At 40.9% G+C, this 13,571-nt stretch overlaps 1 pseudogene; it reads right to left on the bottom strand.

Annotated features, from left to right (window-relative positions):
• The window catches only part of LOC117480788, a 119,215-nt pseudogene that overhangs the window by 99,457 nt on the left and 6,187 nt on the right, over positions 1–13,571 (bottom strand).

The following is a 13,571-nucleotide window of genomic DNA, read 5'->3' as shown; positions in this document are numbered from 1 at the left end:
GTACACAGCACTCTCTCACCAAACTCTGCGCCGCCATCTTTAACGAGGTGAGTCTGCTGTGAGGAATGATCGATGAACAGCTCCAAATAAAAAAAGTACTAAGTATGATCAGTTTTAAAGTACTCAGTGTTATAGTAAACGTACTCAGTAATCTTAGGAGTAAAAGTACACAGTATTATAGTAAAAGTACTCAGTATTACCCGGTGTTTCTGCTCCTCTTTTTTCTTCAGTTCGTTGATGTTCACCGACTAGCATTAGCCACCTAGCATGAAGCAGCTAGCAGCAGGTAAGGACACGGGTGAAGAGGTGGAATTGTTCTAAAGCTCCTCTCGTCTCTTCTTCTCCTGAGAGAAACGGGTTCTATTCACAGATATATATGAATGAGAGCTGATAGAGACTCCGACCGATGGAAGTTTTACAATAACTGGATTGTGGTCGAGAGCAGAAGTACGCAGATGTGGGCCCACAGAGCATGCGCAGTAGAGTTTTCCTTTAAGCCCCGCCTCCCATCTCCCGCTCTCAGTCAGTCTTCTTCTTCTTCTCTCGGTGTTTGGCGGATTGCAAACAACTTTAAAGGTGCATACCGCCACCTACTGTACATGAGTGTGAATCATCATATCATTCCATCTCTTAACTCATGGACGTATATATCTATGATCTAATCAAAACATAAACAAATAAACAAATAACATAAAATAAATGAAACAAAACAAAATACAAATCTATGATCTTACCTGACCTAATGTTACATTCTTAGCCCAGTTTCACTCAGAAAGGTAAACAGTGCCTTTCTGGTAGCTCTTACTCCCTCTCCCTCTGTTCCCAAAACACCAACCACAGTCCTCTCCCTCTCTGCCTCTATAACTTTATCCTTTAGTTTACTCTTTCAGCTTTATAGATGTCACAATGTAACAAGATATGTTCTACATCTTCTTTAACTCCACAGCTCCTACACTTATCACTGTCACTTTTCCCCATGACATACAGCGTACCATTCAATGCTGTGTGATTTATTCTGAGTCTAGCGATCATGATTTCCTCCCTTCTGTTTCTTTCTTTATAAATATTAATTGTGATTGTCTTTTGAACTTTATGATACTCTTTGCCTTTCTGGTCTTCCTCCCACCTTTTCTACCAGATCTCCATCCCTTTCTTCTTAATGACTGCTTTTCCTTCTCCTTCTCCAAGTTGAACTGTGTTAGAAATTTAAAATCAATGTTTACAGATGAAGAACTCATTAATTTCAGTATTGTGTTCACACCTTAAAAGGTGTGAAAGGAGGGATTGTAGAAATTAAAATCAATGTTAATAGCATAATTAGTCTAAAATATATCGTCAGTTTTAAAAGCTGTTTTATTGTGAAAAAACCCGGAAGTTCTCAAAGTCTCAATGCCAAGCCTTTATTCTGAAAATCCTTCATATCCGGTCAGTATGTTACATGTCGCGAACAATGTTTTAAACTAACCTACAGCTGTTTATAAGGTATTAAATAGAAAGTCATGAAAGAGATGAGGAGAAAAGGCTTAAGGAAGTAGGCAGGGAATACAGAATGTCAAAGGCCTCTGTATTACGCGATGTCGAAGACCGAGGAGGGCGTACCCCCTATCTACACAGCAGGAGGGAACGAGAAGAAGATAAAGGAGATCGGGAAGGAGAAGACGAGACTTGTTTTCGCTGGAGCTCCACGAGAGACATCACCTGCTTTGTCTTTTCCCTACCCTCTGCTTGTTGTATCATCGTGCCATTTAATTAAACTCACCAATTTGAACCTTTTCGGAGACTCCATTAGTCTCTTCATTCTAAGCTCCTCTCCTGGACGCGAGAACATCGAATACTTCTAATAACTGGTAATGTGATTGCCTCCCATCTCCCGCTCTCTGTCAGTCAGATGAATGGAGAGATAAAATAACAATGGATTCAGCTTTTAGAGCATGTTATAACTTTTAAAACCTAATGATTCAAATACAATCTATACGTTATTATAATACGTCCATGTCCAGTGTATCCTTACAGTCTCAACGAGTGTATCACTGTTAGCAAGGGCGGATAATAGCTGATGCATCCTGGGAGTTGTAGTCTTTCAATAAACGTTGTTGAAATACAGGAGAAAAAACAGACAGTGCCATCTAGTGGTCAAATAATAACAGAAAGAATGAAAGCCAATCTATTAAAAATAAATACATAACGTTATTTATCTGAGGGGAAAATGTGGCGTTCTGAAAGTTGCTCCAATTATGAATACTTAATCTAAAAATATATATATAATAATATTAAAAAATATATAATAAATCAAATACAAATATTTATAAAAGCACAATAAGTTAAAATAAAAATGTTAATGATAATAATACCTTTAATAATAAGATTTGGCATTTAAAAAATGATTTATTAGAGAAAGGAACAACATTCATGTTGCAAAAAATATAAGATGAATTCTGGAAGACATTTTTTTATTTACTAAAAATGATTATCTCAGATTCAATTTACCAACAGTTCAAATAAAGCAAATAAATACCATTCATAAAAACCTAATGCAAATAGATTTTAAGTAATTCAATTACTTTTATACGGTTTATTAATTTCTTTGATCACTTTTTTATTTATATTTGAAATGTTCGTCATTCTTCTTTTCAGATGCAGAATTAAAAAAAATTGGTTTCAGACATTTGGCCCAAATGTTGCTTAGGGGGGCGGGGCTTAGCTGAGAGGGGCTTCACATGAGTGACAGGCCTTCGGTAGTCATGTTGCCTTCAGGGACATTAGGTATCCAGAAACATATTGTACTTTCTATACTGAAATGATCTCATCCTGTCTCTCTAATGCTTTGGACAAGGTTCAACAATGGCTGACCAACATTTGCTTACAGTTAAACATAAAACAAACGTATGCACAGTGGCGTTTTTATATGTACAAAAGTGGTGGGGCACAAAAAACTTAGATGTCTATATATAAGCTTCTGCAGTGACGTGCAGTGAGGTTCATGGCTGGTGAGGCACTGGCACTGACTCTTCAGGTTTACAAATATTATATTTTGACCTAAACCAAAATATAATATTATTTTCAAAAGCTTTTTTTGTCTGATGCTTCGATTAATTTTAAACAGACAGTTCAACAAAAGGATACCCAAAAAATGTCATTTTATCATTTAAATATTGAATTGTTCTCTCTTAGTAAGATCCCATTTTCAATAAAATGGCGGTCTTACCTTGACTTGAAGATGAAGTCCATTTGCCTATCCTTCTGGACAAACATTTCTATTACTTTTTTGTAAAAGTCCTCCTTATGTTCTTGTAGTTTCAAAAGTCTATCATAAATCTAATCCATAGATTTATGATAAAAAAATTATATAAGTAGGGTAGACATGTGGATGTTATCCGGCTAATCAAAACGTGCATTTATCTAACAGGTACGTTTCCCACAGATCTTATTTCGAGCTATTTTCTAAAATCCTCTGGAGAAATCTCATTGCTTTTTTGTGCTTACTTCCTGGTTTTAGGACGCGCCACTGCAGCTCTCTCGTCTCCTCTTCACACAGCACACTTTTCGCGGCACACGTACTTACAGCCAATCAGCTCTGAATGATTTGAGATGACGTATGGTGGGGATGGTAGCTCCGTGCCCCTCTGGTCATTATTTTTTTGCCACACACATTTCATTACAAAATACTCTGAGCATGCGCAGTGTAGTTTTTACAGTCACCGTTCACTTCACAGCGAGAGGGAGGGGCATGATCAGGTTTTGTCCCACATGGCTCTAAACAGCTCAATAGGCACACACTGTGACTGTAGACACACTCATTAGAAGAACACAGACTAAAACAGCAATGTACAGACGAATCAGATGATTAAACATGATCTTAAAATATATTTTATATATTTTTTTATTTATTTTTTTGCATTTTTGTAATCATTATTTGTAATACTTTCTGCTGACACTAGGTGGGGCTGTGCCCCACCTGCCCCTAATGACCAGTCGCCACTGCGTATGCATGATGTTCAGTAAACGACCAGTCAAAATCGAAGGATCCAACTTATTTTTAAACGGAGAAGAAATATGCGCGTCCGTGTGTGTTGGAGGAGGGGCTCTGTAAGGAAGTCTGAAGGAAGGGGCAGATTTTTTCACTTTCAAATTCTAGCGCACTCAAGCTGGTTTCTCCATTCTTACCTACCCTACCCTAACGTTTATTGTCCTGTTCAAATAAAAGATTAAATAAAAATAAATAAAATAACACAGAAAATAAACGGCTCTCACAATGAAGTCAAATTATTAAAGGAGAGGTGTCATGGCCATTTCCACTGATGATAATTCCATTGTTGAGGTATACTAAAATAGATTTATACTGTGCATTTTTCCAAACTCACATTGGTTTCGCATACAGCATCTCTGTAAAGTATGTGTATTCAGCAGTATTCACTCTCTCCACTAAACGGCTCGTTGGAGCTCTTGCCCCCCCCTCCCTGTGAGCCTAGTGTGCTCCGATTGGTCAGCTCGGCCACTCTGTTCTGATTAGTCAACCACCAGAGAGGCTCCGCCCATGTCTAACAGTGCTTTTTTCGGCTCGCTCTGAGCGGAACATCAGTCTTATAATGGCCTCGGTACAGCCGTATATTTTATACGCTAACTAACCAAACTGTACCTATAACTGTTGTTATAGAAGAGTAAGTTATTCTTACCTGTAATAAACTACTACTGTTTGATGAGAAATCAAATCATGGTTTGCTATATATGAATGATATGTTATAGGAGAAAATAATTCAGGGAAGAAAGGATACTAAGTATTTCCATCAAACTTTATTTTTAGAAATGTACAAAATGAACATGCGTAAATATTAGGGCTGTCAGTCGATTAAAATATTTAATCGCGATTAATCGCATGATTGTCCATAGTTAATCGCGATTAATCGCAAATTAATCGCACATTTTTTATCTGTTCTAAATGTACCTTAGAGGGATATCTTTCAAGTTTTTAATACTCTTATCAACATATGAGTGGACAAATATGCTTTATATGTTTGTTTATTATCATTTGAACAATGACAAATATTCTCATGAATATTAAACACAACAACCTCTGAACATTACATGAATCGTTGGAGCTATGTGCAGCTCAAGGCATATATGCTCGAATGGGAGCTGCCTGGACGCTGCAATAATGTTGCGCGTACGATCCGTGCTGAGTGTGCTGACTTTTCGTACAATGTCCCACTGTCTGGCTACCTGCATAAAGTCAAGTGCTCGGCGCAGTTGTCGGCGAAATGTCATTGAAACAGCTCCTTAAATCCGTTAGCGCAGCTAGCTAGCACCAGATGCTAACAACAACAACACGTAAGGTGTGCCTCGCTCGCGCGAGTCGCGCCACACATACACACTCCCTCCCGGTCCTCCCGATGGCCAGTCCGGGCCTGCCGGTGAGCGTGGAAGTGTGGTCTGCCACAAGCGGGCGGCAGGAGCGAGGCTGTCAGCATCAGCTTGTCGATGGTATTTTACACTCGATGCGCTCTGAAACTACGGCGGCCGAGGACAAAAAATACACATGCGTTAATCGCGTTAAAATAATTAGTGGCGTTAATTTATTTTGCGTTAACGCGTTATTAACGCGTTAACTTGACAGCCCTAGTAAATATACATATATACACTGTATATCATCCATTCCTCCCCTTATAGGCGTTTTCGGCATCTTGCCTATCCCAGCTTTGTAAGCGGCTGCCGGGGCTTTTTAAGACGAGGCATCAGAGTGGGTCATCCTGTGTGTGTGTTGTCCGCCAGATACGCCAGGAGTTTCCTGATCTGGCTGGACGAAATCAAATGCAAATCACAAAATATTAGAGAAACTTAGTTGTTTTAGATTCGTTAGTAGTAGTTGTGGTAGGAGTGTGTATCTATCCAATCTATCTATCTAATCAACACAGTTAGCTTGCCAGCTAATATGCTAACCTACGTTTGCTAGTTGTTCAGTGTAATATGCCAATCTACTATGAACAACAGCTAGTCTAGGCTAGCAAGAACATGTTTACAATTGCAATCTTATACGGGTAGTCTGCTACGTTCGGTCATTCATTGTAGCTGGCATGAAAACAATGTTTTCCCTAGCATGTCTAGCTCTAGGTAGCCTTGTTGTTTAGCTATGTAGCATACACGCTATGAACGGTAGCTCGGTAGCATACACGCCAGGAACGCCAACTATAATGTACTGACCGTACGGTAAATCACCCGGAGAATACTGTCTATGAGTATGTTGTGTTTGATTGCAGACATTCTCCAGCTATGAGATACATGTATGTAAGGCCATCTGCTAACATTGGAGTTGATATATGGAAACGCTAGCAACTTAGTTAGCCCAGTTAGCACTGCTCGCACACACACAGACACACACTGCTGGAGGAGCAGACAGGCTTGGCGATACAGCTAGAACAAGCGAAACTCATCCTGAGCACACACAAACACTCACAGCCGAAGTAAAAACAATAAGTGTGGCTTGATATTGAGTAAGAAAAATGTTTATAACGCTGTGAGCATGGGTCTGCGGAGAGCATTTCAACGTAATAGTCCGAAAAACGTTTACCCATTTCAACAGTCGTGGTAGATACCTTGTTTGTTTTAAACATCATAAATACACAAACAACAATGAATACTTACAGGTTGTGTACCAGAACTCCCGCTGGTCCAAACAAAGTAGGAACAGCATCGTTCTTCAGTGCCCTACGCTGTACATATCCGGCATGAATCCTGAAAGGTTTGGGAAGCTTTGTTTCGTGAAAGGCTGGCAGAGGGTGCGGCCATAGCTCTGGGCGTGGCTACTGGGTATCCAGATGCCACGATGCCCAGGAAGAACATGAGAAATCTCCAACGAGGCGTTTTGGGGAGGTATTTTCTGTGTTAGAGTTTTACTCGCTACAGGGTGTACTTTGAGGGTTTTTGACTCTGCAGACCGTTTACATGCATAAAAACCTTCATAACACACAAGGGGACGGGTAATAACCGGAAAAACATGACACCTCTCCTTTAACATGAGAGAAATCAGATTATATCAGAGTTTAAAAAAAAGTGTCTCTCTTCTCATACCCAACATTTACTAGGAAAGCAGAAAACAGACATAAATGTAAATGTGCAGTAGTTGCTCAGAGACGACTCCTCTCAGACTTGACGTGAAACCTGCAGGAACAAAAGGAAGGAGGTGTGAACACATTACCCTTCATCCCTCCCCCTGGATCCCTCCCTAGATATCCCCTCCTCTCCAAAGATGACTCCAGGCTAGTCTACTTCAAGTGCTTTATCTTGAAATGGGCCATTTATGGCGCGTTTCCACTACACGGCCTCGCTCGGCCCCGCTCGGTATGGCTGGGCCTCGTTAGGACTGGCTCACTTTATGGCGCATTTCCATTACAGTTTAGGAACTGGGGTAGTATCTATAGTAACCAGGGGTTAAATTAGGATTTGATATGTGGGGGGGCTCTGTGTGGAAGGGGGGGAGGGGGGTGTCGAAGATCTCATGATTTTACCTTAAGGGCTATACTGTATATGAGGCCCTAAAGCAACTGCTCCATTATCTGTATCAAATGCAAACATTGATGCCACCAAATGACACAATACAAATAGAAATTACTTAATTTAAATTAATTTACATCTTAAATTATTTATGTACACACACAAATGTTTACAAATATCCAACCTTCAAATTGCTTTTTTTAAATCATAATTGCTCTGCACACTTGCTAGAGAACATTTTTGATGAAATCTCAGTTATAGGGCTGCGAGATTATGGCCAAAAGTATGCTGTACATTTCACTGTAAACGATTGAATCATCACCAAAAGTCGATGTTATTATGACCGATCAGAACTCAGCTTTATGCACACACACACATACATTTAGCTTGGTTTAGGAAACGGGCTCTGTGTTACAGGACGGGTCACGTGGTTTCGCTGCTCCGCTGCAGACTCTCCTCAATGAGGAGCAGCGGAATCCGGGCGGGGGGGCTGCGGGCTGCAACTCCTGATCGGAGCAGAGACACACGCCCACTAAGCCAAAAAACTATATCCGGTCACAGAGATCTGCTATTTGAAAGTGAAGTCAACACATATTGACACTAAATATAGTCTATATTAAGAACGAAAAAGGTTTTAACATATGGTTTTTTGTATATGACAAATTTGTCATATACCCGGACAGCCCCGGCCCAATTTAACCCCTGATAGTAACGCAGTGTAGGCGGAGCCGTGACGTGATCCTCAATGAGAACCCCAGAAAAACAACACAGCCGTTAGCTGTTAGCACTCAGAGCTCACAGCTCCTCATATCTGTTCAGAAACTAGACAAAAGTTAAACAAGTACACACCACAGACTGCCTGTGTCATGGTGAATACAGTCGCTGCTTTATTTATGTCTGTATAGGCCGTTGTTGTGAGTGTGGACGGTCGGAGCATACTGCGTTAGCTTAGCCAATCTCCATTTAGAAAAACACGCATTTTAAAAGGTTTTTCGCCTGCCGTCTGTCTGCAGACTTGACAAAGCATTAATTCATGGTTTTTACTAACCGGTATCAGTATGTTGTTACTTCGGCATCATTTTGAAACGTGTATTACAATTAAATCACGGTCAAATATGTCCATCTTGTTGTAGTTGTAGCCCCCTTGCCAGCGATGCTCTCTCTAGTTTAGCATACTCAGCCCGACTCAGCCTCGTTGTCTCTGGCCATAGACCCGCAATTTTATGAGGCCAGAAAAACGGTGAATTAGGACCCGCCGGCCGGTACTAGGCCAAGTGGAAACGCAACCAAAGACGGGCCGCTGACGTCACAGCCCTCTTAAACCATGCTCCGCGCTGTAGGTGCCGTTCACATGAGGACAAAACGGGTTGTATCTGCTACTTTTCTCACGTAAACGCGTAAACGGACACCGCAAACGATAACGGGTCCCAAGGTGGATAGATCTGCAAATGGAACGCTCTGGGGGGCAAACGGCTCCGTGTGTACGCCCTATACGATCATTTTCTGATAACGATGAAATAGCCCCGCCTCCCTCTCCCCACGTCTCCTGCAGAGATCAGCTGCTGGGCTGTCAGGAGAGGGGGAGGAAAAGAGAGGCTCAGTTTATTATTATTATATTATTATATAGAGTCATTATCAATGTGTTTTAAAGCTCAATAAATAACAAAGAAGACCTCTGACCGGCACTTTTCTAATTTTGTCCGGAAGATTTAAACTTTAACGGACATGTTGACCCGCGAAAACAAATGTTAACGGAAACTCTGCCGCACGGTTCCCTCGTCCCTTGGAAGAGGCGGAGAGGTGGGTGTTTTTCATCTGCTGGTGGACTACTGGAGAGATTTACAGCAGGAGCAAACGCCGTCCACCGCGGAGAATAAACAGAAGGGAAACCATGGCAACCATGCTCCGGGGTCTTCTTCGCTGCTTTTGGTGTACTTTGTGGCGGCAGGAGCGCCACTTACAGTCCCGGCATATGTACTACAGCGTTTCCAGCAGGTCGAGCGGTCTCGTGTGAACGGACACGTTAATTGAGCCGAATGCGTGTGAACGGAAGACTTTTTTGAAAACGAATTTGGTTCGTAAACGCAAACGTACCCGTTTCGTCCTCGTGTAAATGGGGCCTTAAATTATGCATTCAGAAAGGAGATTATTCAAGAATAAAAGTAACATAATTTAAATATGTATTTAACGACCCTCCTTCACCGCAATTCAATGGACTCTCATATTTAAAACATTTAACTAAACACCTTTCTCCAGAAATAGTGACTCTCAGTGAGTTTCAGTTCTAACCTGGATAACTGCGACTGAATCTCACATTACAAGTATCTTTAGTGTGTCTCTTCTCATACCCAACGTGTCTTAGTGTTTTAAAGATCACTTCAAAAAGGACAAAAAAGCAAACTCAAACATTTTAATTGAACATAAATGTGAAATAAAAATATTCAGTGAATGTTGGGCAACAAAAAATAGCAAGAACCTTTCTGAACTCGATGCTCACTAAAATTGCAACTGCACACATAACGGATAAGGGATTGAGAAGTATTATACATAAAGACTATATTAAGAAATGTATGTAAAATATCCAGAGATGCTTCTATTTACATAAACATAATACGTTTAAATAATAATAAACACCAGACGCGATTTATTGTTTTTATTTGAGGTTTTTTAATATAAAGAAAACAGAACAGAGTGAAACTGAGAACATTGTGAATATTTTCTCCCAGACTTTCTGATTGAATAAACACACTTTAAATCAGTTTATTTGAACAGTTTCCTCCTGTCTTTATTCATTAAAACAAGGGAATGACATGTTTGTGATCTGCTGTAGAACATAACCAATATGCAGGAATGTGAGTCTGTTCTTAACCTGTTAAGCCCGAGAGACCCCGGTACCGGGGCACTGCCGCAACATCTTGCAAGAAACAGTGTCTGAGGGCATGTTCATTTAAAGGTAGGGTAAGTAAGTTTGAGAAAACGGCTCGAGATCGCTAGAATTTGAAAATACACAACCGGAGAAAATCTGCCACTTCCTTACAGAGCCCCTCCTCCAACACACACGAACGCGCACATGACCAATGAGGGCACGAGATAAGTTTGTGCACAGATGGAAGGCTGACAGGCAGGTAGGCCATCCAGTTATTTTAGCCGGGCCGGCTCAGATGATTGGTCTTCTTTTTACAGTACTACGGCTTCCACAGATGATATTTTTTAATGGATTTTTTGTCAAAGCACTTCAGATATTCATTGCTATCGGGATGTTAAGAGCATTCCATGGAATATAACAAAAAGTGTATCTCGAGCCGGTTTCTCAAACTTACCTACCCTACCTTTAATAAACTATGAATGTTTTATATCCATGTAACGGGAAGAAACTCATCTAACTGATCATTTTCATTTTTTTTCTCAAAAGAAAACCCACAATGCTAACACTGAGCCTCTGAATTAGCAACGAGCGAAAAATGCTAACAGATTACTGCACCGAAGATCACTCACAAAACCTTATTATTTATCTCTTCTCCACATCCATGACATCGATTCACATCGTGAGGTGACACGGAATCTATGGGTACCCTCATTATCACTGAATTATACGAAATCCCTCCACACTGCCCTCTCACACCTGGACCCGAAGAACAGGAACACATATGTGAGAATGCTGTTCATTGACTACAGTTCAGCATTCAATACCATTGTGCCCTCCAAGCTGGCCATCAAGCTCAGAGACCTCGGGCTCAACAGCGCCCTCTGTGACTGGATCCTGAACTTCCTGACGGGCAGACCCCAGGCAGTGCGGGTGGGAAACATCACATCCTCCACCCTGATTCTCAACACCGGTGCCCCTCAAGGCTGCGTGCTCAGCCCTCTCCTCTACTCCCTGTTCACCCACGACTGCGTGGCCACACACAGCTCCAACACCATCGTGAAGTTTGCTGATGACACGACCGTCATCGGCCAGATCACAGACGATGACGAGACGGCGTACAGAGAGGAGGTCGAAAACCTGACATCTTGGTGCCAGGGTAACAACCTCCATCTCAACATCAGCAAAACAAAAGAGCTGATTGTGGATTACAGGAAGCAGCAGGGGGAGGGACACGCCCCCATCGCCATCAATGGGACTTTTTGTATTGCTCTTGCTATCTGTATTGTTATTATGTTATTATGTTGCATTGTTGGAGAAGCCTGTGACATAAGATTTTCAACTACATAATTACTCTGTAGCTATGTCAGATCGACAATAAAGAACCTTGAACCTTGAACCTTGAATCGCGACGTTATAAACAAAAACAGACATCAAAACAGGTGACGCTAGGTAGCTAAAAATGCTAACATTTTTACCTTGGCTCTGTAGTCTCTCCAAAGTGGTCTTCAATGGCATTAAAACGATAAAAACACTGCTGAAGTTAATCCATAGGTTAATCCAATGTGTCTGTGTCCCTTTGAAATGATTTCTGATAATCCATAAGCAATAAAACTGCTTTTCCATTTCCATATGTCAAAGCCACCTTTTTTTTTCACAATGAGTGTGTGTGGGGGACTCCCCCTTCGATTATATTGGCTCTAACGGTCAGAAAGAGGTGTCAACCATCAAAATCGACAAAGGGGGGCCAGAGATATGGAAAAAAAAACATTTCCACCCAAATCACCTCAGAGGTGGGGTGGTTTTGGCTAAACCTCTCTAAAAAGGTCAAATGTCACTTGTTTTGCATCAATCTTGATACAGGGTACTTATTATATGTTGTACTTTGGATTCCTAAAGCTTTTAGTCTACCTACCCATCCAAGGGTAGTTTTCACTATAAGTAAAAAATAAGTTTTGGACGGACACTATAATTTACAGTTTTTTACTATGTAAAATCTGAATTTTCTTTAAAATAAAAAACATCTATATTGATTCTGACTTTTCTACATCCAACTCACAGGTTTATCATTACTTTGAGAAAAAAGATTATTAATTTAACCCTTTTAGAAGGGAAGATATGGTCATTTGTTCTGGGAATGTCATTTTCGAGCCTGAGACCTGAAAAACAGGCTCAGGGCTTAACAGGTTAAGGCCTTCTTTCTTTTAGTACAGTCTGATAATATAAAAAAACAGAATCAAACTGAAAACATTGTAAATATTCTCTAGATGAATGTGTTATTAGTTCTTCTTTTAGACCAGAACAGACTGCTTACTGGGAACAGGAACTATCATTAAGACCAGAACAGACTGCTTACTGGGAACAGGAACTATCATTAAGACCAGAACAGACTGCTTACTGGGAACAGGAACTATCATTAAGACCAGAACAGACTGCTTACTCGGAACAGGAACTATCATTAAGACCAGAACAGACTGCTTACTCGGAACAGGAACTATCTAAAACACCCAGAAGAAGTTTCCAGTCACACCATTTTATTAACCAAACAGATTATTAGATAAATTACTCTGCAGATTAATGACCAGTAAAACTAAATCTCTTCAATCCAGCTTAACGAGGCTAGCAGTTTAACCCGGGACATTGAATACTTTATAAAACGAAAAACAGAAACGTTTGAACTGAAGCATAACAAGGCTATAAAAAAACCATGGTTGAAACACAGCATAGTAGAACATTTCTTTATAGATCAGTGTGACGACCCCTCCACACCACTAGGCGTTCCGTGGTCTCTCTCTCTTTGTTTATAGGTTCCAGTGCTGTGGGGTGATTGTGGACTGACGAGCTGCACCTGAGCAGCCTCTATAAGACAGCCTATCGCGTTTCGGGAGGGCCCTCTCATTCCTCTCGCACATTCCCCGTGTGAGCCTCGCGTCGCGGCTGTCTACTTTGGTGTCCACTAAATAAAGGATCGTTACACTTTCATACCCCTCGTCTCGCCTCCCAGCTTTTTGTTGCAGCCCAAGAGCCGGGTTGTAACTATTACAAACATGAATTAAATCAGGAGAAGCAGCATCTCTGTGGCCTCGTGTTGGCATAGTGTGAATGCTGGTTAGAAAATAAATAACTGTTGGTCAGATTTCCATTTAGAAAGACTGTGGATGTGTTTTGAGTTTATCTGATCTAGTGAATGTTTTCCCGCTGTGGACGCTCTGGCTCTTTTTCT

Source organism: Trematomus bernacchii, unplaced genomic scaffold (assembly GCF_902827165.1).
Source record: "Trematomus bernacchii unplaced genomic scaffold, fTreBer1.1, whole genome shotgun sequence".
Classification (NCBI taxonomy): Eukaryota; Metazoa; Chordata; class Actinopteri; order Perciformes; family Nototheniidae; genus Trematomus; species Trematomus bernacchii.
Note: the sequence above shows the minus strand (reverse complement) of the source record. Positions and strands in the feature narration are given on the sequence as shown.